At 43.6% G+C, this 26,418-nt stretch overlaps 1 protein-coding gene across 3 annotated transcripts in view; it reads right to left on the bottom strand.

The window, feature by feature from the left end:
* Positions 1-8,588, bottom strand: part of Hecw2 (HECT, C2 and WW domain containing E3 ubiquitin protein ligase 2) — a 398,421-nt gene extending 389,833 nt beyond the window's left edge. Inside the window, exon 1 of one of the 3 annotated variants that reach the window (XM_087566111.1) lies at positions 8,524-8,588. The gene's annotated coding sequence lies outside the window, so the exon portion shown is untranslated. Of the gene's footprint in view, positions 1-7,449; positions 7,917-8,079 lie in introns of those variants that run through there. The other 2 variants (XM_087566110.1, XM_087566112.1) reach the window with 2 other exon arrangements.
* Between the last annotated feature and the right edge of the window lie 17,830 nt (positions 8,589-26,418).

Consider the following 26,418-nt stretch of genomic DNA (forward strand, 5'->3'; position numbering starts at 1 on the left):
AACTACACTCAACAAATGAATTAACAAATTAATTCACATGAAAACGTGTGTGTTGTTATCATTTCCCCTTCTTTTCCTATCCTTGTCATGGTTTACTGTGATTGAGATGAGCCACTTGCTAGAACAGGAGCCAGTTCTTAGCTACGCCACGACGAGGACTTCCTTAAACAGGAATCTTGCAGATAAAGTGTCAAACAAGCCTCATTCCCTGTTCCTTCCCCATCGCTCCACAGTGCGTGGGAAGTTCAGGCACCACCATCTTGCTGTATCCATAATCTCCAGGATTTGTTCAGCGTTTCCTCAAGATTAAAACATGCTGCATGTTCCTTGGAAGCTGGTAGCACGGGGTCGGCGTCTAGCTACAATGTTGTCACAAAGCCTTCAGACTCCTCAGCCACCGAGACACGTCAGAGGATAAAGATGTAAATAAAGGCGCTTGTCCTGCAAACACAGCGACCTGAGTGTGTTCTCTGGGATCCACACAAAGGTAGAAGGAAGGAACTCACTCCACAAAGTTGACCCCAACTTTCCACATGTGCACCATGGTGTATGCACGCAGGCGCGCACACGTACACACACACACACACACAGAGAGAGAGAGAGAGAGAGAGAGAGAGAGAGAGAGAGAGAGAGAATTCTTCTGTGTATAAACCAGCATCCTACCATTCTCCGAAGCATCTTTCATAAATGGTGGCTAACCAAAAGGAAAGCCTCTCTTCCCTTAGAGCACAAGTTTTCGGTGATAAATAAACCAGCATCACGGAGTGCTCCTCCCTGAACTAATGCCAAAGCTGACTCATTCTCTGCATGGCATGGGTGTTTCATGTAGAGCAAATGTATCTGCTATCGTGAACTTGGCCATAATCACTCTTCTCACTCTGATCCAGCGATCTGACACAGCAGCCAACCACATCACTTCCCAAAGAAACGCCGTTGAAAACTCTGGTTTCTAAGGAGAATGCCAGTCTCTAACACTCTTTCAGCGAGAGCTCCATACCTGTTTTCACCACAGGAGTGCTTCAGTGAGACTGGTAGAGCGATGGTCTCCTACCTGCCATGAGCAATATAGCACACGAAACTTGTAAGAGAAGCATTACTGTGTGCCTGTCCTGGAAAACTTCAGTGCTGTAACAGAGAAGCCACTGTGCTTTGTTTGAAAATGACACAAAAACATCCATGGCTTCACGCCACTATTGGGCACAGTTTTGTAGCAAGCTTTATTAAGGATTTGCTCCCAATAAGAATGAGTGGATGATGAACCAGGTTAAAAAAAAAGCTTTCAGTTTATCATATTTCCATATGCACTACACAGATACCTCTGTTCAATGCATGGAGATTCGTGTTTAATATTTCCATTGAGATTTGCTCTCCTATACATGCTGATGGCACACTGGACCATGGCATGCTCGTCATTACAGACTGAACACCAAGTCATGTTTAGAACTTTCCACTTGGAGAATCACATGGTGCTCAAAATATTTTATATTTAAAGCATTTCAGATTTCAGAGTTCAAATGGGATATGTTCAGTCGATCTTTTTATCACTATGGCTATACTGCTGTGGACTATTCTTGAACGACTATTCGAATTTTATGAAACAGAAATACCATGGCAATTGCAGGGACTTGGAATGCAACTCAGTGGTAGACTGGTTACCTAACACGCATGAAGTCCTAGCTATATACACACAGGGAAGCAGGACAGAGAGCAGTAGCAAAACATGCTTTAACAACTGAAAACTAAATAAATAATATGAAATATATATGAAGCATGAAATGGACCTTAACAAAATGTGGGCTATATATACTGTCTTTGGGCCACAAATGCAATCTTTATATTATAATGAGTTTTACAAAATTATTATAGGGGACTGGAGAGATGGCTTCACAGTTAAAAACACTAGTTGATGAGAACGGGACCCCCGTTGAAGGAATCAGAGAAAGGACTGGAAGAGCTTGAAGGGCTCGAGACCCCATATGAACAACAATGCCAACCAACCAGAGCTTCCAGGGACTAAGCCACTACCCAAAGACTATACATGGACTGACCCTGGGCTCCGACCTCATAGGTAGCATTGAATAGCCTAGTAAGAGCACCAGTGGAAGGGGAAGCCCTTGGTCCTGCCAAGAGTAAACCCCCAGTGAACGTGATTGTTGGGGGGAGGGCGGTAATGGGGGGAGGATGGGGAGGGAAACACCGATAGAGAAGGGTTTGGGGGATGTAGGCCCAGAAACCGAGAAAGGGAATAATATTCCAAATGTAAATAAGAAATACTCAAGTTAATAAGGAAAAAAAAGAAAAAAAAAAACACTAGTTGATCTTCCAGGGGACCTGGGCCCTATTACCAGGACACAGATAATGTCTCACAACCAATTCTAACTGCAGTCCTTAGGGGATCTTATCCCTTCTATGGCCTCCAAAGGCCCGGCATGCATGTGATGCACAGACACACATGCAGGCAGAAGATCCATACACATACAATAAAAAATAAATAAGTGTTAGAAGGTTTTTTTTAAGATAATAGAATTCATGCTGAAGTCATAATTACTCTCCTATCTCAAGGCTCAACCACTCCATGTCATTTCTCTGACCTCACTGCTGATCCCTGGGTATCCACAGTGCATAAATACGAGTCTCCTTGTGGATTTCTGAGCACATCTGAATGCATCCTACCCTACAGATCAGACATTTGCACTGGCTGTTCCCTCTACCTACAATTCTCTCCTCTGTGTGTGTGTGTGTCTGTCTGTCTGTCTGTCTGTCTGTACATACGTATACACATGCACACGCACATTACTCATACTTTCTTCTGCTTCCCTCTAAGTCTCTGTTGGAGGTCACAGTCTCCATGAAACACACTCTGCTACATTTGCCCTGTTCTACCATGCTGCATAATTTCCTATTTGACCTACTGTCTGTCTCAGGAAGATGAAAACTCCCCATGGTTAGCATTCGTTATTTGATTCGCTGATATACAGGCAGCACCAAGCTCAAACACTAACTCAGAAAAACCCAGTCGAGTGAATAAATGAGCAAATGAAATTCTTTTATTTTGTAACCACCAATCTGCCTCTGGATCTTTTCTTTTTAAGACTTAAACAGAAGGGTTGGGGATTTAGCAAGCGCAAGGCCCTGGGTTCGGTCCCCAGATCCGGAAAAAAAAAGAAAAGAAAAAAAAAAAAAGAAAAGACTTAAACAGAAAACCATGAACTGTCAAAAGTTTAAGCAGAAACATTACACCAACAAATGGTGTAAAACTAGACAAGATCAAGAGTTGATTTAAAGTTTGGAGAGATTAGATTCAGAGGATCGGTTTAAAAGCCAAGCCATGAAAGCGATGAAGTATGCGATTTTCTAATGACCACATCTTAGGTTTGCTTTATCCACACAATAGACATTTAGCTATAGATATTCTGCCAATCATGCATGCACACGCATAAACATGCAAGTTAAACAAATCCAGAAGAGCCTAAGGATATTTTTCCATCACATGAACTGTCTTCATATAAAAACTAACAATCTGAAATGCAGGTGTAGAATCATATGCCTATAATCCTAGCACTTGGAAGACTTCTAGTCCTAGGCCAATCAAGGCCCCATAAAAGACCCAGGTCCATGACGTTTTAAGATTTAGTTATTCTGGGCTGGGGATTTAGCTCAGTGGTAGAGCGTTTACCTAGGAAGCGCAAGGCCCTGGGTTCGGTCCCCAGCTCTGAAAAAAAGAACCAAAAAAAAAAAAAGGTTTAGTTATTCTTTTTATGCATGTATATGTATGTGTGCTTGCCTGGGTTTGTGTGCAACACAGTGTGTGTGTGTGTGTGTGCGCGCGCGCGCATGCGAGCGTGTGTGTGTGTGTGTGTGTGTGTGTGTGTGTGTGTGTGTGTGTGTGTGTGAGAGAGAGAGTTTACCTGTGAAGGCCTGCAGATGATGTTGGATCCCCTGGGACTAGTTGTGAGCCACCTGACTGGGTGCTAGGGACCAAATCCAGGTCATCTTCAAGAACAGTAAGCATTTGTAACCACCGAGGCATCTATCTCTCCAGCTTCCCAAGTTCTGGATTTGGATCGTAATTAGGAGGACCGCTGATGCCAGTTTCCCTGGTGTGACGTTTAATCTTAACCGTAAACTTACTGGGTTTTTAAATCAAATCACCATGGAAATGAATCTCCAGCCACTTCTAGGAGTGAGTTTCTAGGCAGGCTTAAGTGATATTGGAAAACTCACTCTAAATATAGATGAACAACTTTATGGGCTGAGGGCCCGGACTAAATATGAAGTAGAAAGCCAGATAAACAGGAGTATTCATCACTCTCTGCATCCTGGCTGTCTAACCACCCACCTCCCCTTTAACTATAAACCTAATTAACCCCTCCTTCCTAAAGTAAGGTATTTGATCATAGCACCGAGAAGTATAACTTACGAATCTGACCTATACCGCTTGGTTGGCTTGGTTGTTCCTCCCAGCTCGTTCCACATTTGACTCTTAAAGATGCCCTTGGCAAAAAAAGAAAAAACAAAACAAACAAACAAAAAACCCTACTTAATCATCCTATTTACAAAGAAGATAATACATAATTTTATTCTCATTTGGACATGCTGACCAAGCTCTTGAGGACTTTGGTAGGTCCAGCACTACTAGTGAACTGTTACAGACACATTTTTTTTAGCAAAGGTCACAGAAGCAGGTACCACAAGCTTCATATATACAGATCCCAAACTCTCAACAAGGTTCCCTGTACAACAGAATTGCACAGAATGTATAGAGGCACCAAATATTTTCTTATGTGCTCCCCGTGAAAAACTAAGACCCTAATCCAACCAGAGATAGGAGAGAGTACAGAAAACAAAAGCTCTCCTATTGTCTTCTTGTCCAAACTGCAAGAATGTGGAGTCAAGACTATACAGAAGCATTTGTGTTCTGGACTTTCGATAATGCCCAAGAACTGTTTCACATTAGATGGTTCAATGGGCATTCATGTGTGTGAGCACCATGTAAACACTCAGTTTACAAGCACGTTTTGGTGCAACTGTCCTCCCAAATCACAGGTCATCCTAATTTGTGTCAGTCTTAAATAAAGGACAAGAGGTAATTCTTGTTGTCTTGAAGACAGTAATGGGGCCTTAGGACCATGACAGACAATTTGTGACTTAGCACAGCTTCTCTCTTGACATGTGTAAACAATCAAGCTATCTTGTTATTTTATTGTCCTTACTATGTCTTTTCCCTTATCTATTTTGTAGGTTCAAATATTTTCTTATCTTCTTACTGTATGGCTAAGAAATAAAAGAAATAAACGTCAGTTGAGCAAGACTTGAAATGCGGTGTCAGCTAGTCATGGTGGTACACACCTGTAATCTCAGTATTTCGGGGGATAAAGCAAAAGGATCTTAAATTCAAGGCTAACCTAGACTATATAATGAGACCCCGTCTCAAAAAAAAAAAAGAAAAGAAAAGAAAAAAGAAAAAAGAAGAGAAAAAAGAAAGAGGAAGCAGGGTCAAGAGAGGACTGCTAAATATAGCCAAAACTCCTTAATTTCAAGAGTGATCACATAATGACACTTATAAAAGTTTGTAGTGACAAACTGGCACCATCACAGGCAAACCAGAAGATCTGGTCACCCCTCTAACCTCTCGTTCACATCATTCACCTCCTGGTACAGTTTCCTGGGCCTGAAGAAGCCACCCTGTCCCTGCTGCCACAGCTAAGCTTCATGCCGAGCCCTAATAACAACAAAGTAGTTTTGCTGCTAGCCCCTGTCCAACACAAGAAGAGGTCCCCACCACCTCCTCCATTTCCAAGGAAATGGGCAGCAATTCACCATTGAGCCCAACAAGTCAGGCCAAGCCTAGGGCAAGATGCAAGCATATTTTCTTTTAAAGAAGCAATTCATGACAGAAATGACCACCACACGAGGACATGGACATCAGAGACAAACTTAATAGCAAGGACTTAAAATATCAGATCATTGCATTGATGACCAAGTACACCCAACACGAGGCAGAGCCAAAAAGCCATCTTTCCTACAAAACACAGTCTCCAAGAAGGAAAGCCATTGTATCTGTCCTCAACTACAATAACAACTTGCTTGGATTTCTTTCACTTGCTAAGGTCAGTGGTGCAAAAGACTCAAAAGAGTAAGAATGACTGTTTTCCTCCTTAGGGCACACTGCCCAAGTTCTTCAGAGTTGCCCTCAAGCCTCTTGTTCAACTCAATGATACTCTATTTGACCATTAAGGTTAGTCACGTGGCTGGTAAACATCACCTTACTACAATATTTCCCCTCCCATTCATGACAAAGGAAAACAATTTTTTTTATCAAGTTGCAATCTAGAGAGTGAAATATACAATAGCAATAGAAGCAGAAAACGTACAGCCAGATTACCGAATGTTCAGGACAACTTCAAGTTCCTCATTGACATCCCCGTGCTTAGCAAAGACCCCCTCCCAAGAGGCACCCCAACCTGTGATAGGGCCATAAAAAAGCTACTGTCTAGGGCAGGTGAATCATCATGGACATAGAGGAACAGCCATAGGTAAGAGTTTGGGCACCGGGTGAGACCACGGGCCAAGGAGGCAGGAAAGAAACAAATTCAAACTGATGCGGATGAAACTGAAGTCCTGGCAGCTGGGAGACATTGTGAGTCCGAGGTGCCAAATACATGCAAGGGCCAATAGAAGTGGGACTATTTTTTTTCCAAAAAGTGGTAAGATACTTTTTTTTCAGTTCAAAGGCATCTGTGTTGCTGTAATTGTTTAAACTGTCTTACACTAACCAACATAGAGGTAAAACAAACAATTCAATGACAAGGTTTTAAACGGCAAAAAGAAAGAAGTGGGTTAGGCTGCTGTATTAAAAAACGTCTCCTTTAAGAGGTCGAAATTATGTCTTTCTCGCCTTTTACCCACTCTGTTCCACCTCGGAATAATAAAGAGTACAATGCCCCTTTCTGCCTGGCTTCTCTTGTCTGCTAGGGACACCATCTGTCCCACACTATATAAACAATCTCTGCAGGAATCTTCTGATGACCAAACAGATTAGCAAGATCCGTATCTTTACACCGTTAATGATATTCCTATCCCATTAGGCCCCTTGTCTTCATAACTCCAGACACAAACTTCAGAACTAAGCCTGCTTTGTTTGTAAGTAATGCGAGTAACATTTTAAAGATAAGCTCTTGGCACATAAAGCCATCTGTTGGGGGAGGGGAAGGGAGAGCGAAAGGTTGACTGACTCTCTAGGCAATAGAAGAAATGAGCCCTTCAGGGAATAGGAGAAGCAGTAAAAAGAAAATCATATTTACAAGGCAAGCAAATACACCGATTCTTTTACAGTTTCTAATAAAAGACTACTGGTTACTCTATTTTTTTTTCTAAATGACAAAATACAAGAAAATTTTCAAGAAAAGGAAAAGAAATAAGTTTTACACTTTGCAAAGGCATACGTACAAGAACTCCGAGTTTGCATGACTCTAGGAGAGCAAAGCAGAAATCTTATCTACAAAGGCTCAAGGCCGCGGTGAAGTTTGCCTCTTGTCCACCTCTTTCCATACGATCACCGACGCTGTCCTTTTCCAAGTTTATTATTGACCGAATCCTTATAACTCTACTCGTGAGCTCTCTGTGCTGACTCTAAAGACTCCCAGCTCTCAAAGAAATAACTGTCTGTGACCGTGCCCCTAAAATTAATCAAAATAAATGAAAGGCAGCTGAGCACCGCTAACGGAGAAGACCGGGCATAAGGAGCCAGACCTCTGCAGCTGCACGTCCTCCCAAACGTCTACGTCTAAATCTGCAGCCCGGGTTTGCTCCAGGCCCCAAGCTCCAGCAGAGGATGCTCACCACACATTCCAAACAGAAAGCAAACGAAGCCTCCTCCTGTCCCTCGAGTGATGCTCACACGAGCCCCCACGTCCCAGTTCCCAGGGATCACCGAATCAGCAGGCGCGTCCGGCGCCGGATCGCGGCGCTTCAGGGGCAGAATGTCAAATGCTTGACCGCGCCAGGGCGCAAGGGAACGAGACAAAGCCACCGCCCGCTACCTGCGGCGCGGGCGCGGGGCGCGGGCCGCACACTCACCTGGGCAGGCGGGCTGCGGGTGGGGACCCGGCCGATGCGGGAGCGCGCCCCGCAGTCGCCCGGAGCCGCCAGTGCGCGCCGCGGGGAAGGCGGGTGGCCGCGCGTCAGGGAGCCCACCCTGCGCCCGGGTCCGGCGAGCGTCTCAGCGATCGTCCTCCGCTCGCCTCTGAGCCGGCATGCTCGCACGCCGCGACCCTCGGCGCTCCTGAGGCGGCTCTGTGCCGCCGCCCACCCGCGGTTACGCCGCGCGACCCGCCGATTGTGTCGAGTCAGCGGCGGCGGCGGCGGCGGGGACGCGCGGAGCCATGTCTCTCTGAGCTTGGGGCCCCAAGGCGCCCGTTCCGCTCGCTCTCCAGGCGTCGCCCGCGAGCCGCTCACCAACCTCCCGTGTCCCCTCACCGTCGCCTCCTCCCCCGCAACGCCACGGGCGCCCAGCCCGCTCACCTCCAGCCGCGCCGCGGCCGCCGCCACTGCCACCGCCTTGTCCGCTAGACGCCGGGGCTGCATCTGCCTGCACCGCGCTGGGGGCGCTGGGCGGGGGACCGCCTGCACGTCGGGGACCAGGGAGTTTGACCCAGCAAGGGAGAGGCGGCCAGACCCGGGCCCGCGGGACCTCCCTGGGGACGGCGCTCCAGAGCTGGGCGGGTGGGGCTGGGCGGAGGACGAGTTAGGCTGCGGAGCAAAGGACAGGAGCATTCCTATAGGCGTCGCCAAGAATGAAGGGGACCCGCTGAGGTCATGCAGACAAGTCTGTTTCTAAGTCCCATCGGAAAGCTGAGTCAAGGGCGTCATGCCTCAGTTTCCCCATCTGTACAAGACAGTAACACATATGTCACCTACACAGGGTGTGGTGAAGACGAAAAATGTATTATTAAAATAGCACGTGGCTTAGAGAGGACACTAAAAGCTAAAATTTGCTGTACAGATACTCGGCGCTTTCCATGTATTTCTTCTGAAGCATCTTCTTTGAGTTAGTCTTCTTTTAGGGGGAAAATGTGTAATGTTGATATGACTATGCCCCATAGTACTTGAATGTGGCTATCAAAACATGGAAAAGAGCTACTTACTTTTATAGCTTAACTATATTTATGCAGAAAGTAAAATAATAATCTTCACCCCAAGTAATAGATAGCCGTGCTTTTTGATGTGTGTGTTCAGTTCTCTATCTTCCCAACTCTCCCTTTCTGGAAACAGTGGTTCATATAGCTCCCTCATCCACAATGAATCTTTGGGGATCCTGGATCCTGGCAGACCCCAAGACAAGCCAGCCATCGTGGTCTAGACCCCAGTGCATGGCTATAGTCCAAACAGTCATGTGAGGCTTTCCTAGGGACCATTCAGAAAATGTAAAGCTATTGAAATTAGTATAACTACATCTGGAAGAGTCAGGCAATAAGGCCCCCTGCAGTTTGCCGAAAAGGCCACTTTTGAAAAGTGGAGATGGAGAAGATGTGTCTGACCCTGGAGGGAGGGTCTCCCTTCTTATTTTCAAATCAGCTGCAGCGATGTTCTATCCTGGGTCACAGAAAAGGCCTGATGTCTCTGTCCACAGAGCTATCATCACAGGCATCATTGATGACTTCATCCAGCCAAAGGTCCAGTTCCAGTTTCTACGGACAGTATCGGAGTCAGTCTCGCCTATAATAGGAATCCCGTGCGGTGCCAGGAGCCAGTCTCTTTGTACAGCTTAGAGCCGTAGAGCCCGCACCTGCAACACTTAGCATCCGTACTGAGTAGCCACCCTCACGAACCTATCTTTTTAACCAAAGAGTTTAAAAACAAGTAGAGGGATGACTGTGGATGCCCTGGGTTGTTTTGTTTCCTTAGACTCGGAAAGAAGTCCCAACTGTCCAAAACTTCCAATATATAAGCCACAGTGACAGAGATGACAAAGTTTATAGTAAAATCTTACTAAAATTATAAGACTCCAAACCCTGTTCAATGAGGGTCTCCCCTGATAGGGCCCCTGACTGGGCCTCAGCCTTTGTCCCGCTCATTACAAAAAGAACCCATAAACGAGTCAACTGGCTTAACATTGAAAAGTGTTCCTTTATTAATTGAAATACTTGTCCCATCTTGCAAGACTCCGGCATTTAATGATCACTTTCTCAGAGTACTTACTTACATGGCCCTTAACATCACATGTGACAGTGTCCTAACCTTTCATTACCCTAAGTTATCTCCTTTTTCTGTGGACGTGATCATGTTTGTAAGTATTTATCCATCCACATGCACATTTCAAGAAATTTAAACCTCAGAGGCCTCCCAGACCCACAGAGGTAGCCCTAAAGACATGCCCACATGGTTTTATACATTTATAAAAGTTTCAAACTTAGACGTTTTTATCTCAAGAAATATGTTGTGTAGTGAATGGTTAGGAACCCCCAAAATTCAAAAGGGAAATGTAGCCCCTAATACAATGGTGTTATAGGGGATGAGGCCTTTAGAAGGGTAACAAATCACATAGGCAGTAGTACCCTAATGAGTGAGGCTAGGAAAGTATCCTGGGACAGAGTCCCTGGAGAGCTCTCTTACCCTCTTTCTATCGTGTGAGAATAAATAAAAACAGTGTAGGGGTAATCTCTGGCGTAATGTGTGGAAGTGTCACCTGTCCATAAAAGCCTATGGCCTAGAGGAAAGGGTAGAATAGTGAGACATCTGCAGAGAAGAGAAACCCCAGGAGAGGCAGATTCAGAGGAAGCTGGACATATGAAACGAGGAGAGGTAACTAGCCAGGTGGCAGACATAGAATAGTATAAATGGGTTAATATAAGTTACAAGCTAGTTGGGGAACAAGCCTAGCTTGACCTAGGCATTTATTCATAAATAAAATATAGCCTCTGAGACAATATTTGGGAACCGGGACACAAGAGGGAAAGCCTGAGGCCTGAGGTTACATAACAGTTTGCAACCCACCAGAATTCAACTATGTCAGACCCTTGATCTTCAACTGGGGACCTTTAGAACCATGCATATAATCCACCCCAGTCTATGCAAGTGTAATTCAAGACTTGTCTCCCTTTATTCTCACTTCCCCTTCATCATAAGTTTCCTCACGTCTGGTGAAACTGAATAGTTTGAGAGCATTTTAGGACTGTGACAGCAGGGAAACCACTGCGTTCACTTCAGTAAATGGACGTAGTCCCGGACAAATCCTACTCCTTCATTCCTTCCATCTCAAAGAAAGTGTGCACACTTTCTAAATTCAAAAAATAAAATAAAAAAAAATAAAATAAGGTGTGTGACATTCCCAGTAGTGGTTTTTGCATTGGAAAGAAACTCCTAAAGTGGAAGGTAGAACAAACTTGATCATATGAGAAGGAAACCCAAGAGTATAATCCCAAGTGTAAAGAAAAAGTATCAGAGAGGCCTATTGGAGGTTAAATAAGTTTACAGTATTGTGAGGTTTTGAAATGTGTGATTCGAGGTCCATTGTAATTTTTTTTTCTTTTTTCTATTTTTCGGAACTGGGGACCAAACCCAGGGACTTGCGCTTGCTAGGCAAGCACTCTACCACTGAGTTAAATCCCCAACCCCCATTGTAAATTTTAATAAAATATTCCTCCTGTATATGTGATATATTTTTATTCTTTTTTTTTTTTTTTGGTTCTTTTTTTCGGAGCTGGGGATCGAACCCAGGGCCTTGCGCTTCCTAGGTAAGCGCTCTACCACTATTTTTATTCTTAAAGATTAGTCTGAATTGTGCATGTTTAGTTCCCACGAAGCTGTTTCTGATTTTAACTATGTCTACATAATTGTATCATTCAAAGTGGAAATTTTAAATTAATTAATAATTTAAACACACTATGGACTTAAAACATCCGTTTATGTAGCATCTCATATATCAACTATAATAAGAAAGTAAATAAGTAGTTGTAACTAAAGGATCAGGACCATTTAAATGCCTGTATGTTTTTTACCATATATATCACATATATAATAACATTGTGTGTGTGCGTGTGCACCTATATAGACATGCAGGTTGGATCGTGACACTTGTGTAAAAGGTCAGAAGACAACTGCAGAGTTTTGGTTGCTGTTTAAAAGATCCGTGTGTATGTCTGTGTGCCTTCATGGGTTTATATGAATCATGAGTTTTGCTTGTCTGCATGCCTTCGTGAGTTTGTGTGCACCATGAACATGCAGGTGCCAATGAAGTCAGAGGGCAGCATATCCTTTGGAACTAGAGTCACGGGAGGCTGTGAGCTTTCTGTTCTGGGTCCTGGATACTGAACCTAGGTTCTTTGCAAGAACAGTAGCTGTTCTTAACCATTGATCTATCTCTTCATCCAAAATATTGACAGCAGATTTAGAGTGTGTGCCTATGTGTGTGCGTGCATGTGTGTTTTCTACTTTTCGAGATGATGTCTCACTTTGTAGACCTGGCTACCCTGGAACTAGATATATAAACCAGGCTGGCCTCAAACTCACAGAGATGCACTCTCAAGTGCCAGGATTAAAGGCATCTGACACCATGCTCAGCCCACCTCTGGCTTCTCTACTTACTTTCTACCTTGTTTGAGACAAGGTCTAACCTCCCTATACTGCAGGTTGGGTGGCCTGTCTCTGTCTCCTGTTTCTCAGTGGAACCAGAGGAATTACAGATGTTTGTATTTTTATCACAGCAGCTATGATTAACTTACCGTGCCATGATTCACAGATGCCTGAAAGAGGTTGTAGAGATGAGTGGTTTTGCCCGTAAAGCCACAGTAGTCTCAGGCCACAATTTCTATTAGTCAGTTAGCTGGGTTTTTGAGACACAGTCTTATAATCTATCACAAGCAAACCTCAAATTTGTACTAATCCTCCTGCATCTGCCTCCTGAGTGCTAAGATTACTCATATATGCCGCCACACCCACCTGTGCTATTTTAAAAGTCACTTCCTTTGTCTGAAGACTGTTTTGTTTTCAGTGCACTATTTTTTATAAACTTTATTCGTTCATTTATTCAAACAAGTTAAATATTTCAGAGACCACCTCAAAAACATGAGTACAGGGCGGATAAATGTGTTATTCCATTGCAACGGCTGCATCATTTTTTTTATTAACTTGAGTATTTCTTATTTACATTTCAAATGTTATTCCCTTTCCCGGTTTCCGGGCAAACATCCCCCTAATCCCCCCCTCCCCTTCTTCATGGGTGTTCCCCTCCCCACCCTCCCCCCATTGCCGCCCTCCCCCCAACAATCATGTTCACTGGGGGTTCAGTCTTAGCAGGACCCAGGGCTTCCCCTTCCACTGGTGCTCTTACTAGGATATTCATTGCTACCTATGAGGTCAGAGTCCAGGGTCAGTCCATGTATAGTCTTTAGGTAGTGGCTTAGTCCCTGGAAGCTCTGGTTGCTTGGCATTGTTGTACATATGGGGTCTTGAGCCCCTTCAAGCTCTTCCAGTTCTTTCTCTGATTCCTTCAACGGGGGTCCTGTTCTCAGTTCAGTGGTTTGCTGTTGGCATTTGCCTGTGTATTTGCTGTATCCGGCTCCTGTCAGCCTGCACTTCTTTGCTTCATCCATCTTGTCTAATTGGGTGGCTGTATATGTATGGGCCACATGTGGGGCAGGCTCTGAATGGGTGTTCCTTCTGTCTCTGTTTTAATCTTGGCAGCATCATTATTAACACATCTGTAGGTGTGGTACTTTCTGTTATTCTTGATTCTAATCTGATCTTTCCTTTTGGTTAACAAAACATCCTTTTAATCTAAAAACAAAGCCAAAATAGTAAAATTACCTAATAGTTTAAAGAGACTTTTAAGATTAATTCTCAACCATGTTCATTTAAAAATGCTCAGAGTCCCACATTTTCTCCCGACTCCAAGCGAACCGTGGTGGCAGCTCTTCAGGCTGCTCTACGCAGATGGCGAGCATACGTCCTCCTGAGGGGTAGCTCTCTGGGCTGCCCAAACTGAAGAAAGTTGTCTGCCTCCAGCTGTGGACATGCAGCTGGGGCTCCCTTTGTGGAGCCTGAGGCTGTGGGAACTCTACCTTTGAGTCTCCAGCTAGCAAAAGGCTTGGAGTTGCTCCTGGCTAGCCTGACTTCCTCTTGACTACCACTATTGCTGCTGACTCCTCTAAACTTCATATGAGCTCAGCAGAGCCAAGCACAGGGGCTGTCATTACCTGGCTACATCTTCCATTTATCTTGAGGCGGCTGATCTCAGGATATGCCTGTGGTACCTTTTACTACCCTTTGAATATAACCAATGCAAGAGTCTCCACTTTAGCATGTCCATCCACCCCTCTAAGGGTGGAAGAAGGAGGTCTGATAGGAGACAGAATTAGAAGAGCTTTTCGAAACATCATCCTTCTATTACTGACAAGACGTATTGAATTTCTCAATAAATTTCATATACAGTTTCTCATTTAAGTAGCTAGCTTCACTTTTATTACAACCTAGTGGGAGAGAAAGCTAAGACAGAAAGGCTGTGCTCTTTACCCTCACTGCCTCTGACTCTTCTGTTTTAGTCACTGCTCTATTACTGTGAAAAGACGCCATAACCAAGGCAGCTATTATAAAAGGGAACATTTACTTGGGGACTTGCTTTCAGTTTCAGAAGGCCCTGGACCAGTAACTGGGAGCCAGATCCCTATCTGCAGACCAAAAAGAGACTGGGACTGATATGGGCTTTTGAAACCTCAAAGCCCATCCCCAGTGACACACTTCCTCCAACAGGGCCACACCTCCTAATCCTTCTCAAACAGTGTCACTCTGTGATGACTAAACATTCAAATATTGGGGCCTATTGGGGCCATTCTTATTCAAACATCTTCAGTGTGCTCTGCGGCATGGTATATTACCTCTCTGTTATAGTAATATAATTTCTTAAATTGCTTCTAGCTTGTACTTCCTCAAGACACCTAAAGTCCGTCCCACTCTCATTCATATTTCTTGGATTTCCGCTATCTTGAATTTCTCTTTTGTTGTTTCTTTCTGCCTGGCTTTGAGTCCCAGCCTTAACAGTCTGAAGCAGGAGGATGGAGTTCTGGCCTAATATGGGTTATATAGCAAGACCTTGGCTAAAAAAATTTGTTAAAAATTCTAACTCTCAAAATTTCTTATTTTTTTATTCCTTCTGCTATCTCTTTGTACCAGCTAGTTTTATATCAGCCTGACACAAGCTAGAGTCATTAGAGAGGAGGGGGCCCCAGTTAAGAAAATGCCTCAATTTTAAGGCATTTTTAATTTAGTAATCACTGGGGGAGGGCCTAGCCCATTGTAGATGGAGCTGTACCTGGGTGGGTAGTCTTAGGATCTATAAGAAAGCAGACTGAGCAGCCAGGGGAAGGAAGCCAGGTAACAGCATCTCTCCATGGCCTCTACAACAGTTTTGGCCTCCAGGTTCTTACCCTGCTTGAGTAATTGTCATGATTTCCTTTGATGCTGAACAGCAATATGGAAGTGTAAGCCAAATAAACCCTTTCCTCCTGTCTTAATTAGGGTTTCATTACTGTGAAGAAACACCATGACCAAAGCAATTCTTATAAAGGCAGATGCTTAACTGGGGCTGGCTTACAGTTTCAGAGGTTCAGTCCATCATCATCATGGTGAGAACCATGGCAGCATCAAGGCAGACGTGGTGCTAGGGAAGCCTAGAGTTCTACATCTTGATTGGAAGGCAGCCAGGAGAAACTATCTTCTGCAGGCAGGCAGGAGGCGGGTCTCTCTCCCACTCTGTGCAGAGCTTGAGCATAGGCCATCAAAACCCACCCCCATCTTGAGACACTTCCTCCTACACGACCACACTTAATCCAACAAGGCCACATCTCCTAATAGTGCTACTCCCCATGGGTCAAGCCTGTACAAACCACTACACTCCTCAAATTGCTTTGATCATGGTGTGCCATCACAGCTATAGAAACTCTAGCATTTTCAGTTATATAGGAAGACCGCCACATCTCTTGTTAACTGACTGGTTATATTTTGACAATGTCTAAAGATAATAAGAAGAGAAATTAAGAAATAAAAAAACTATCACCAGGGGCTCGAGAGATAGCTGATCAGTTAAGAGCACTGACTGCTCTTCCAGAGGACCTGTGTTCAATTTCCAGCAACCACATGGTGGCTCACAACCATCTGTAAGGGGATCTGATGCCTTCATCTAGTATGCAGTGTACTTATATAAATAAAATAAATCCTTTTTTAAGTTACCAAAAAAGAGAAAGGCTTTTTCATTATATATCTAAAATATATCATGAATGATTCGAAAATACAACATGTGCAATATACTCTGCATGTTTTTCTTATTGGTGGCCAAATACTTGAGAATGACCCAACTTTTCTAACTTGGTTTAAAATTCTTACCCAAGAAGTTATTCTGTTTACTGGGAAGACTGTGATGGATTCTATAGGCTTTGGCCAAAGAAAAGACACTTTTCTCAGAAGCTGTGTCATTACTGCCAATTGTGCCAAGAAGTTTTTGTTGTGCCTTATTTCAAGGTCACACAAAGGTGACACAGCAATTAACCTAAGAAGACTCAACGTGAAAGGGAAGCATAGAGAGTACATTGTGAAATTGAAAGCAACAGTGAGGGAACATCAGCTACAGGAAGTCTGATTATGGTGTCATTTAAGTACTGTTCTTCACTTATGTCCGGGGCCAGTGTGACACACAGACTTGTCTTCTGACCCTGGTTATCTGTAAGTCAAGCCAGTCCTTGAACTCGAGTTTCACCATTCTCTGCCCTGTTTTGTGTCTTGGGAGGCTTACCCACACGTCTACACAGCAGGTCCTCCATTCAGTAGCCCTGGAGATCAGAGTGTCCCTCACACCCATCCTTCCTTATTTCCTCCTCAGAGAGTCCAGCCTCCAGTGCTGCAGCCCCTCCTGCACTCCAGGGACATCCTTGTCCCCTTTATGGATAACATCACTGTTCCACTGCTGCTTGGGAACCTCAGTAGTCCTAACTCTGCCCAAGCCTCTGTGAAGGGACTTTTCATGACATTCCACACAGTATCCCAGTCCAGCAGGCCTTTATGGTCTACAGGGCATTCTGGCGGGCATTTTCAGGATATTCACACTTTGAGAAATGATATAGTCACAGAAGTGCATCTGGACGAGACAGTCTTTATGGTTCAGATCAATAGATTTCAAGTCAATAGAAGCTGAATCAATTGCCATTAGGTAATCTTAGCTCGACTTCATTGAGTCTTTAACCTCTGTTTTGATACTGAATTACTGATGATGTTTACATTTCTGTTTATTGGCCTGTAGATGAGGAGAATTTTGGGTATTAGAACTGTTAGGTCATTAGTCCAAGGTTCTGCCATCTGTTAGAAATAACATGGAGGATTTTGCAGACCAGATTATTTGTATCATGTTATTGTTGTGGTATCACACTCAAACTAGAAACTGGATATTTTATGTACTTTTTTGCATGGTTTCTCCTTTGTTATTTGTGTGTGTGTGTGTGTGTGTGTGTGTTGTTGTTGTTGTTGTTGTTGTTGTAAAAATATAAAAATAAAAAAGTATAGTTGTCTTTTATCCCGCTAGGTCCACACAGCGGTGTCCCAGGATATCTGCTAGATATCTTGGTGGAAACACATCCCAGCCGCACACTTTCCTACACTCAAACCCTCCTTAAAAGAACACACAACACAATAGTCTTTGATCCAATTGGTAAGATATAATTGCCCACTTAAACATACAAAGCCAGGTATCATCCATCCCTTAGGAACATTGATAACAGCCTGTAAATACACAGAGCAGAATCTTAACATCACCTGCCATGGCTTCTCCCCTCTCTCTGTCTCCCTTTCTCTCTCCTCTGTCCGGTCTCCGTCCTAGTCTCCTCCTTCCTTCTCCTCCAATGACAGGCCTCCTTCTATCCTGTACTTGCCCCTCACCTGTACTTTACAAATTCAATGGAGAGGTGGTTCTGGTGAAGTCACCTGAGTTCTGAGTCCTTGACTAGGCAGCTGTCCTTGGGGCAGTGGAATTAGCATCAAAATACAAATAACTTCAGGGCAAACCACAACGTGTGTGTGTGTGTGTGTGTGTGTGTGTGTGTGTGTGTGTGTGTGTGTTTAAAGCAGGGGTAAATGCGTGTGTGTGTGTGTGTGTGTGTGTGTGTGTGTGTGTGTGTGTGTGTGTGTGTGTTTAAAGCAGGGGCAAAGAGGACTTAGATGGCTCAGTGGGTAAAGATGTCAAACCTGCCACCAAACCTGAGGACCTGAGTTCAATCCCCAAAGCCTCCATGGTGAAAAGAGAAATGGGTATTGCAAGTTGTCCTCTGACTTCCATATACACAAGCTATGGAACACACATGCGCACACGCACACACACACAGGCACACATGGAGATACACACATGCTCATGCACACACATGTGCAAAGCACACTTGTACATACACAATCACTTTAATAAATATAAAAACTTTTAAACTCACATGGACTACTATACAAATAATGAGAATAAGCAAATAACACCTAAATAACAATATCGGTGATGGTCACAAGCAAGTATTGAATTAAAACAACAGATGCAAAAGGATGTATGTTGAGACATGGCATGTAGTTGAATTAATTGGTAAAGTGCTTCCCTAACGTGCACAAGACCCTGGATTTTAAAAAAAAGAAGTTCCGCTGATGGCTTTTTAACTTTTCCTTAAACGACATTTCCTTCTTGGTACACCAGAGCAACGTTTTGCAACTGGAAATGTGCTTGTGTTTTGGAATTCTGCGCTTACCAACTCAAAGCCTCGGTACATGAGGAGTTTCTACTGTGACTTCAGTGTTCGTATCTCTTCCATTCGTGTGTTGATTCCTGATTCCCAATGTGATCTATTAGGAGGCAAGCCTGTGGGAGGTAATCAGACCATGAGTGAACATCTTGTGAAAAACGAAACAGCCCCAAGAAGCTTGTTTAATTGTTTTACCCTGTAAAGATGGAGTTATGAGGCACCATCCATGAAGGAGAAACCCAAGCTGCTGGCATCTTCATCGTGGACTCTTCAGTCTCCGGAAATGTGAAAACTAAATTTGTGTCGTCTGTATGCTACCGAGCTTATGGAATTTTGTCACAGCACACCAAACAGGCTAAGAGTCTGCTGACAATCTTGTCATCCAATTTTGGGGACCATACCCATATCCTCCCTGTCTTCTATTTAAACTGACATGTATGCTATGCATACAGCAGCTTTTGTCACGACAGCCAAAATGTGCACATAATTCAATGTCCAGAAACAATGAAATGGATAAACAACTATGGTATATAAATGTAGTAAATATTCTGTAGTCTTAAAAAGGAGGAATCTTGTAGACACTAGACTACAATAAGGTAGACACAACTGGACAAATAGGAGGGCTCATGGTTAGTCCAATTCAAAGATAATAAGTGGAACAGCCAAAGCTCCTGGGGAGGGGGACACGTGAGGCTGCTGGTTAACAGGAACTGGGTTTCAGATTGAAGATAAAAAGATTCTGAAAATAGGTGGTTGTACCGGTGTGAGTGCACATTAACTGTACACTGAAGATTATTAATATGGCAACATTTTATGTTTTCTGAAGTCTTAGTCATCTTTTCATAAAAAAAAAACCAAACAAACAAAAAACAAAACAAAAAACCAAAAAACTAGAGTCACTCTGCTAAGCAGAAAAAATAAAACCAAACTGAGGATCCTCCAAAAAACATGACACCAACAGCCCCCCAACTTGTGGTTAATGTTATCCTCATTTCTGCATTCATAGATGGAGTTCATTGATCTCCTTACTGGTCCTTATTTACTGTGTCTGAATAGAGGCCGTGAGACCAAGCTGTGTGTGCTCATCCTGCAGGCCACACAGGGTTCCTCAGCTCCTTGGTTCAAAGCAGTCTCTTCCCTGTGAACTCCTTAGGAAGCTGAGACCTACCTGGCAACAGTTGCCATGCCAAAGAGACTCTGTTTAAACAGCACTCAGATGCAACACTAACGAGCACTACAGAACCCATGCAACCAGGAGTGGGGGATCACGGCTTCATTCTGCTTTGCCTTGACTCTGCTAAAAGAAAGTATTGTTTTTCTCTAGGTAGCATCATATAATTGTTCCTGCTAATGGTTCAAGTTTATTAGTCATCTGATCATTTCAGTTTAGTTTGTTCATTATAAACTAGATTTACCTCATGACCTAGCTGTCACAGGAAACCAAAATACCACATAGATGTCTTCTTTTAAGGAACAATTCTAGCTATTATATTTCTTTCATGGGTGTACAATATACAAAAATTTCCAAAACACTTAGTGTCAACATTACAAAATTAGAAAATTACACTATGATTAAGAGTGTCCAAATATCCCCTTTACAATCAGGCTTTCAGTGCTAAGTTTTCTAATACAACTAAAATGTCTCTGATCTTCTATTTGAAATCCAGTCATAAATACATTTTTCCCACTGCTAACTGAAGCTGATATAGCAATACCTTAATGCCACTCTGCTGCCACTGCCCAAAGATTGTCTCCCTGGGAGCTGATGAAATGACACCCTGCGACCTTCGTAGATAGCCAGAGTTTAAATGTAAAATCCATTAGCTTAAGACAAGCCTCTTTTTGGGTGAACTATACTTTTGTGATTGGAAGGATATAATACTGATGGCCATGGAAACTGGCTGTCCCCAAGCAACAAGAGGTCTGGAGAACACATGCCATTCCTTCCATTGCAGAAGAAGCCAACAGAGCTATTTATCTTCCAGTCCTAGAAGTCAAAAGTCTGGAGTTGGTTTTGGTGAACTCAAGCTAGGGTCCATCAGGCCTGTCCTCTGCAGCTGTTAAATAAGGATTAATTATTGTTCATTTCCTTGTCTTCTCCAAACCTTCTAGAGGTTGTCTATATTCTTTGGCTTGTGACTTTCAAAGCTATTGTCCCCGTCTACATCAGCAACCCCCTTTGACAGGTAATATAACATTCTTAGGCGCCAGGAATTAGAGTAGATTCTCTTCTACAAATAGCTGTATCTGCAGAAAAAAACACTTACAAGATGATTCCAGATATAGTTATAATATTGACGTTTAATTTTATTTAACTGTGTATTCTGTGTGTGTGTGTGTTTGTACATGCAACTACACGTAAACATGTGTGAACATTGGTGACATCAAAGGTCAATCAGGTACCTTTCTCTCTCACTCTCTGGATTTAGTCTCTCGCTGAACTTAAGATCTCATTGACAAGCTAGACTGGCTGACCAGTGAGCTCCAAGGATCCACTTGCCTCGGTCCCAGCACTGGTGGCACTGAGGTTGCCTGGCATTTACATGGGTGCTGGAAATTAGAATTCCAGTTCTTGTGCTCGCACAGCAAGCACTTCCCCATCTGATTCATCTCTGCAGCCTCCTATTAAAATATGGCCAAATGACTTGTTAACTGGGGACACCCTTCTGGGAAGAGTGGTTTCAAGATGTAGATTGAGCTACAACGTAATTGTGTTTACCTTTTTGCTTCAAACTCTTCTGTCTCAAAAAATTGGCAAATAGTCATACCTGAGGAGTGCAATTCACGTCTAGGGTAGTGAAGCAAAAAGTGGCCTTTGCAAACCATGGTACAAAACCCAAACTGCCAAGCTCTGGATTTGTTATGACAGAATGAAGTCTGAGACATAAGCCACTATTCTCATCTGTCCCTATAGGCCAAAACGATTCTTACCTAATGGAAACTGACAACCTTGTTTGGCACCAGTTGTTCTGAGACTATTTGTTGAGAGTCCCAGTGAATTATGTACTTCTGTATATTTTGTGATATCCAGGTAGATTTAGCAGGGACAGGGTGGACCCTTTGTCTTAGTTATGGTTTCATTGCTTTGAACAAACGCAATGACCATAGCAACTCTTATAAAGGACAACATTTAATTGGAGCTTGCTTAAAGGTTCAGAGGTTTGGTCCATCATCATTATGTGGGAAGCATGGCAGGGTCCAGGCAGGCATGCACTGGAGGAGCTAAGAGTTCTACCTCTTGTTCTGAAGGCTGCTAGAAGACTGACTTCCAGGAAGCTAGCAGGAAGGTCTCAATTCCTCCAATAAGGCCACACCCACTCCAACAAAGCCACACTTCCTAATAGCGCCACTCCCTGAGACAAGCGTATCCAGACCACCACACTTCTATAACTGAAACCTACATCAAGCACACCCTGACATTAGTTCTTGTGCCTCACCATCAGCCAAGCAAGATGACAATGGCAATATCATCTTCCTCATGTCCAGTGTCCTAGAGGAATAGGAAGGAAAACGCCTCTTTCTGAAGTGCAGGCCTACAAGGTCTTCTTAGGTCGTGCTGATTCTAATCAGGTTCTGCGTACTTTATGGTTTAGATATAATAAAATGGCCCTTGATGGTTTCTGTCTTAAAGGCTTGGTCACAGCCAGATCCAGAGAAAGGTGATTGAATCACTAAGGATCTGGCCAAGGTCATGTGTGAACTCATTAGTGGGGTCATAACTCAATGTAATTATTAGGAAATGGTAGAAATGTTTGTAGGCAGGGCACAGTTAAGTGGAACCAGTCACTCATAGTATGTTACTAGGGGCCACATCTTTCCCTGCCCCTCCCAGTCTCCCTGCTTCCCCTTCTACTGTAACATTCTGTTTTACTATAGAAACAGTGGGGTCAGCCAATTATAAACCATGAACCAATATAAAGCTTGCCTTCCATGAGTTGCTTGTCATGTTTTGTTTCTAAAGAAAATTAAAGTCTAAGTAACACAGTAATGATCGGGGCATGGAGTGTGGAAATGAGATTCTCACCCAAACTCCTCTCTTTCTCCTGTCTTCCAAGAGGTGATACCCCATGCCACCACATGCTCTGTAGTAAGGTGTTCTGCTTCACCTGTGACTAGACCAGACGCTATTTCACCACAAAAGCTCCACAACCCAAAAGAGCCCCCTCTTCCAAGTTGTTCTCTATGCGTATTTGACATAGCAACAGAAATCTAACTAACACAGAGCACATTTCTGAACCAATTAGCTCAGAGGCAGGAGATTGAAATTTAGTGATCTCTTGACTCAAGCCAATCAGAATCCATTTCTACAGGTAGACTTGGGGTCTGTCTCACACAAACTACATGACTGAGAATCCACAAGAGTATAATAAAGTTGCAAAGTTAATTTGGTAAAGACTGGATACCCCATGATGGGGGACACCATCTCAGAGGCGAAGGGGAGGGGAGGAGGAGGAACTCTTCGAGGGGAACAGGAGAGTAGGCAACATTTGGAATGAAAATAAATAAAATTAATTAATTAATATAAAACAAAGTGGCAAAGTATATAAATTCAGAAGAGGTCTATAAAGTTTAAAGTGTCATCACCCATCCATAAGCTTCTCTCTCTTTCTCTCTTTCTCTTCCCCCCCTCCGTCCCTCCCTCCCTGTGTATGTATGTCTGTATCTTGTATCTCTCTCTCCATTTCTATCTATCTATCTATCTATCTATCTATCTATCTATCTATCTATCTCTTTCTCTGTAACCCCCCATCCAGGGTCTCACTGTGTAGCCCTGACTAGGCTGGAACTCACAATGTAAGCTAGATTGGCCTTGAACTCACAGTGATCTGCCTGCCTCTCTGCGTCTAACTCTTGAGTGCTGGAATTAAAGGTGTGTGGTATATGGCCAGCCACTACACTGTTCCTTAAGACACTTCATCCAGAAGCCTGGAAATGGAACCTGAGCTACCTAAGGGGGTTAGTCGATTTTCTCTGTTGTTTTCTATAAATCCCTCTGAATTTTGTTTCTCTGCAAGCGGGCTAGAACTAAGGGTATTTGGCTATGTTCCCTCTCCTTGGTCATGATACCAGTTTCACACTCATTTCTACCCATGCACTACATGTTCAGGGTATTTTTTTATTTAAAACACTTTTTTGTTTAATATGTTCTGATAATATTCTTTTCCCTCCCCCAAGTCCTCCCAGATCCTCTACATCTCCCTACTCAGCAAGGTAGGTTTTTCATTCGACCCCAAACACAGCATATTTTACTTGATTTCTTAATTTCTTGAAATTACAGGAGAGACAACCATATATCTATGACTGATATTCAATAAGCACTAACTACTTGTTATACATGTTTTAGAGCTTGTCTTTTTAAGTTAAATGTTAGTCTCAAATTAAACAGTGCAGACATACCCAACAAGCCTGATATTCTTAAAGAAACTCCTCTAAGCACAAGTTAAATCCTCTCCCCAAGACCTTCTCTCTTCTTGCAAAGTCAGTTAGGAATGCACTTTCTTCAAAGCACTCCATAGTTAAGGCCCAGGGAAGATCATATATACAGTGGGGACAGCTAGAAGGGCATGGAACATGAACAAATCATGATGAAACTAGACACATATCAAGAACATTGTTGATCATTTATGTTTTCCACTAGATTTACAGGGTCAGGACATCCACTGAACCTCAGGAAATCAAGATTAATCAACATCCCTGGTGTTTCCCATTTGATACCTGCATATCTTTCCTTCCAAAACTGAAAGAAAAAGGAAAACAGCTCATGACTGAGGTACATAAGATCATGCACAGGGTTGGATTTGTCTTTTTGTTCGTTATGGTTAACATTCTTCTCTCTCTCTCTCTCTCTCTCTCTCTCTCTCTCTCTCTCTCTCTCTCTCTCTCTCTCTCTCTCTCTCTCCCTCCCTCCCTCCCTCGGTTGTATTGAATGGCAGCAGAATTAAGACTATTTCTTAGTTACCAACTGGTTTTTGTTTTACTCTTTCTCAGAAAGAGCCACCCTCTGAAGGGAGTGTGTGGCAGTTCCACCCTAGAGCAGATTCGTTCTGCTTTGTTAATGTTCTTCTTCATTTAATATCCAGACATAAGACATACTCTGGTTCAATCAAGTTGGTTCTGAACAGATCAAAAATCTACTGTACATTCAAGGGGAAAATCATGGAGAAGGTTCAAAGAGAGTCGTGAAGAGACTGATGTCAAGGGATGAGTACTTTAAAGAACCGCTCACAGAATAAAATAAGGAGCCCTCTCCCTCTCAACCTAAAGATCAAGAGGAGGGAGTAATGTTTCTGAGCCTGCTGTGAGGGTGTCTATGGGAGAGAGCGGATGGTCTCCAGAGAAGCAGCCACAGGATCTTGGGTGTAACCCAAACCATGGAATGAGAGAAAGCGGAGTCTAAGCTCTATTCAGTCTCCTGTCTGTGCTTTCTACTGGCCAAGCTGTTGTGTCTGTTCAGGAAGCAATCACAAACCCTAAAAGGCCACCAAGGAGCCAATCCTGATGCAATCACACTAAGGTCTCTTTTATTCAAGCTTGGGCTTGCGCTCACCATCAACACTGACATAGCAGGATGGGAGGGTGAAGCCCTGAGCCCTCAGTGGGACAAGGTTTTATAGGAAATGGCAAGCAAGAGAGGGGGTGCCCAGCCCGGCAAGCATCTCTCTGAGTGACTGTTGTAAGCCGACAGGCAGGTGCTCTGAAGCAAAACCATGAACACTGACAAAGGGTCTGAAAGTACATCCGGGACTATCAGACTAATCCTGATTGGCTGTTGCTAGGGAGTAGCTAGGGCCAGAGACAAATGCTGTGGTTCTTCATGGAACTTGGGTGCAGCTTGAGTTCAGCTGCAGGTCAAGTTCTCAGGGTCTTTTTCTTTTTTTTTTTTTCTTTCTTTCTTTTTTTTTTTATTAACTTGAGTATTTCTTATATACATTTCGAGTGTTATTCCCTTTCCCGGTTTCCGGGCAAACATCCCCCTCCCCCCTCCCCTTCCTTATGGGGGTTCCCCTCCCAACCCTCCCCCCATTGCCGCCCTCCACCCATAGACTAGTTCACTGGGGGTTCAGTCTTAGCAGGACTCAGGGCTTCCCCTTCCACTGGTGCTCTTACTAGGATATTCATTGCTACCTATGGGGTCAGAGTCCAGGGTCAGTCCATGTATAGTCTTTAGGTAGTGGCTTAGTCCCTGGAAGCTCTGGTTGCTTGGCATTGTTGTACTTTTGGGGTCTCGAGCCCCTTCAAGCTCTTCCAGTTCTTTCTCTGATTCCTTCAATAGGGGACCTATTCTCAGTTCAGTGGTTTGCTGCTGGCATTCGCCTCTATATTTGCTGTATTCTGGCTGTGTCTCTCGGGAGAGATCTACATCCGGCTCCTGTCGGTCTGCACTTCTTTGCTTCATCCATCTTGTCTAATTGGGTGGCTGTATATGTATGGGCCACATGTGGGGCAGGCTCTGAATGGGTGTTCCTTCAGTCTCTGTTTTAATCTTTGCCTCTCCCTTCCCTGCCAAGGGTATTCTTTTTCCTCATTTAAAGAAGGAGTGAAGCATTCACATTTTGATCATCCGTCTTGTGTTTCGTTTGTTCTAGGGATCTAGGGTAATTCAAGCATTTGGGCTAATAGCCACTTATCAATGAGTGCATACCATGTATGTCTTTCTGTGATT

Source organism: Rattus norvegicus, chromosome 9, assembly GCF_021556685.1.
Source record: "Rattus norvegicus strain SHRSP/BbbUtx chromosome 9, alternate assembly SHRSP_T2T, whole genome shotgun sequence".
In the NCBI taxonomy this organism is placed as follows: Eukaryota; Metazoa; Chordata; class Mammalia; order Rodentia; family Muridae; genus Rattus; species Rattus norvegicus.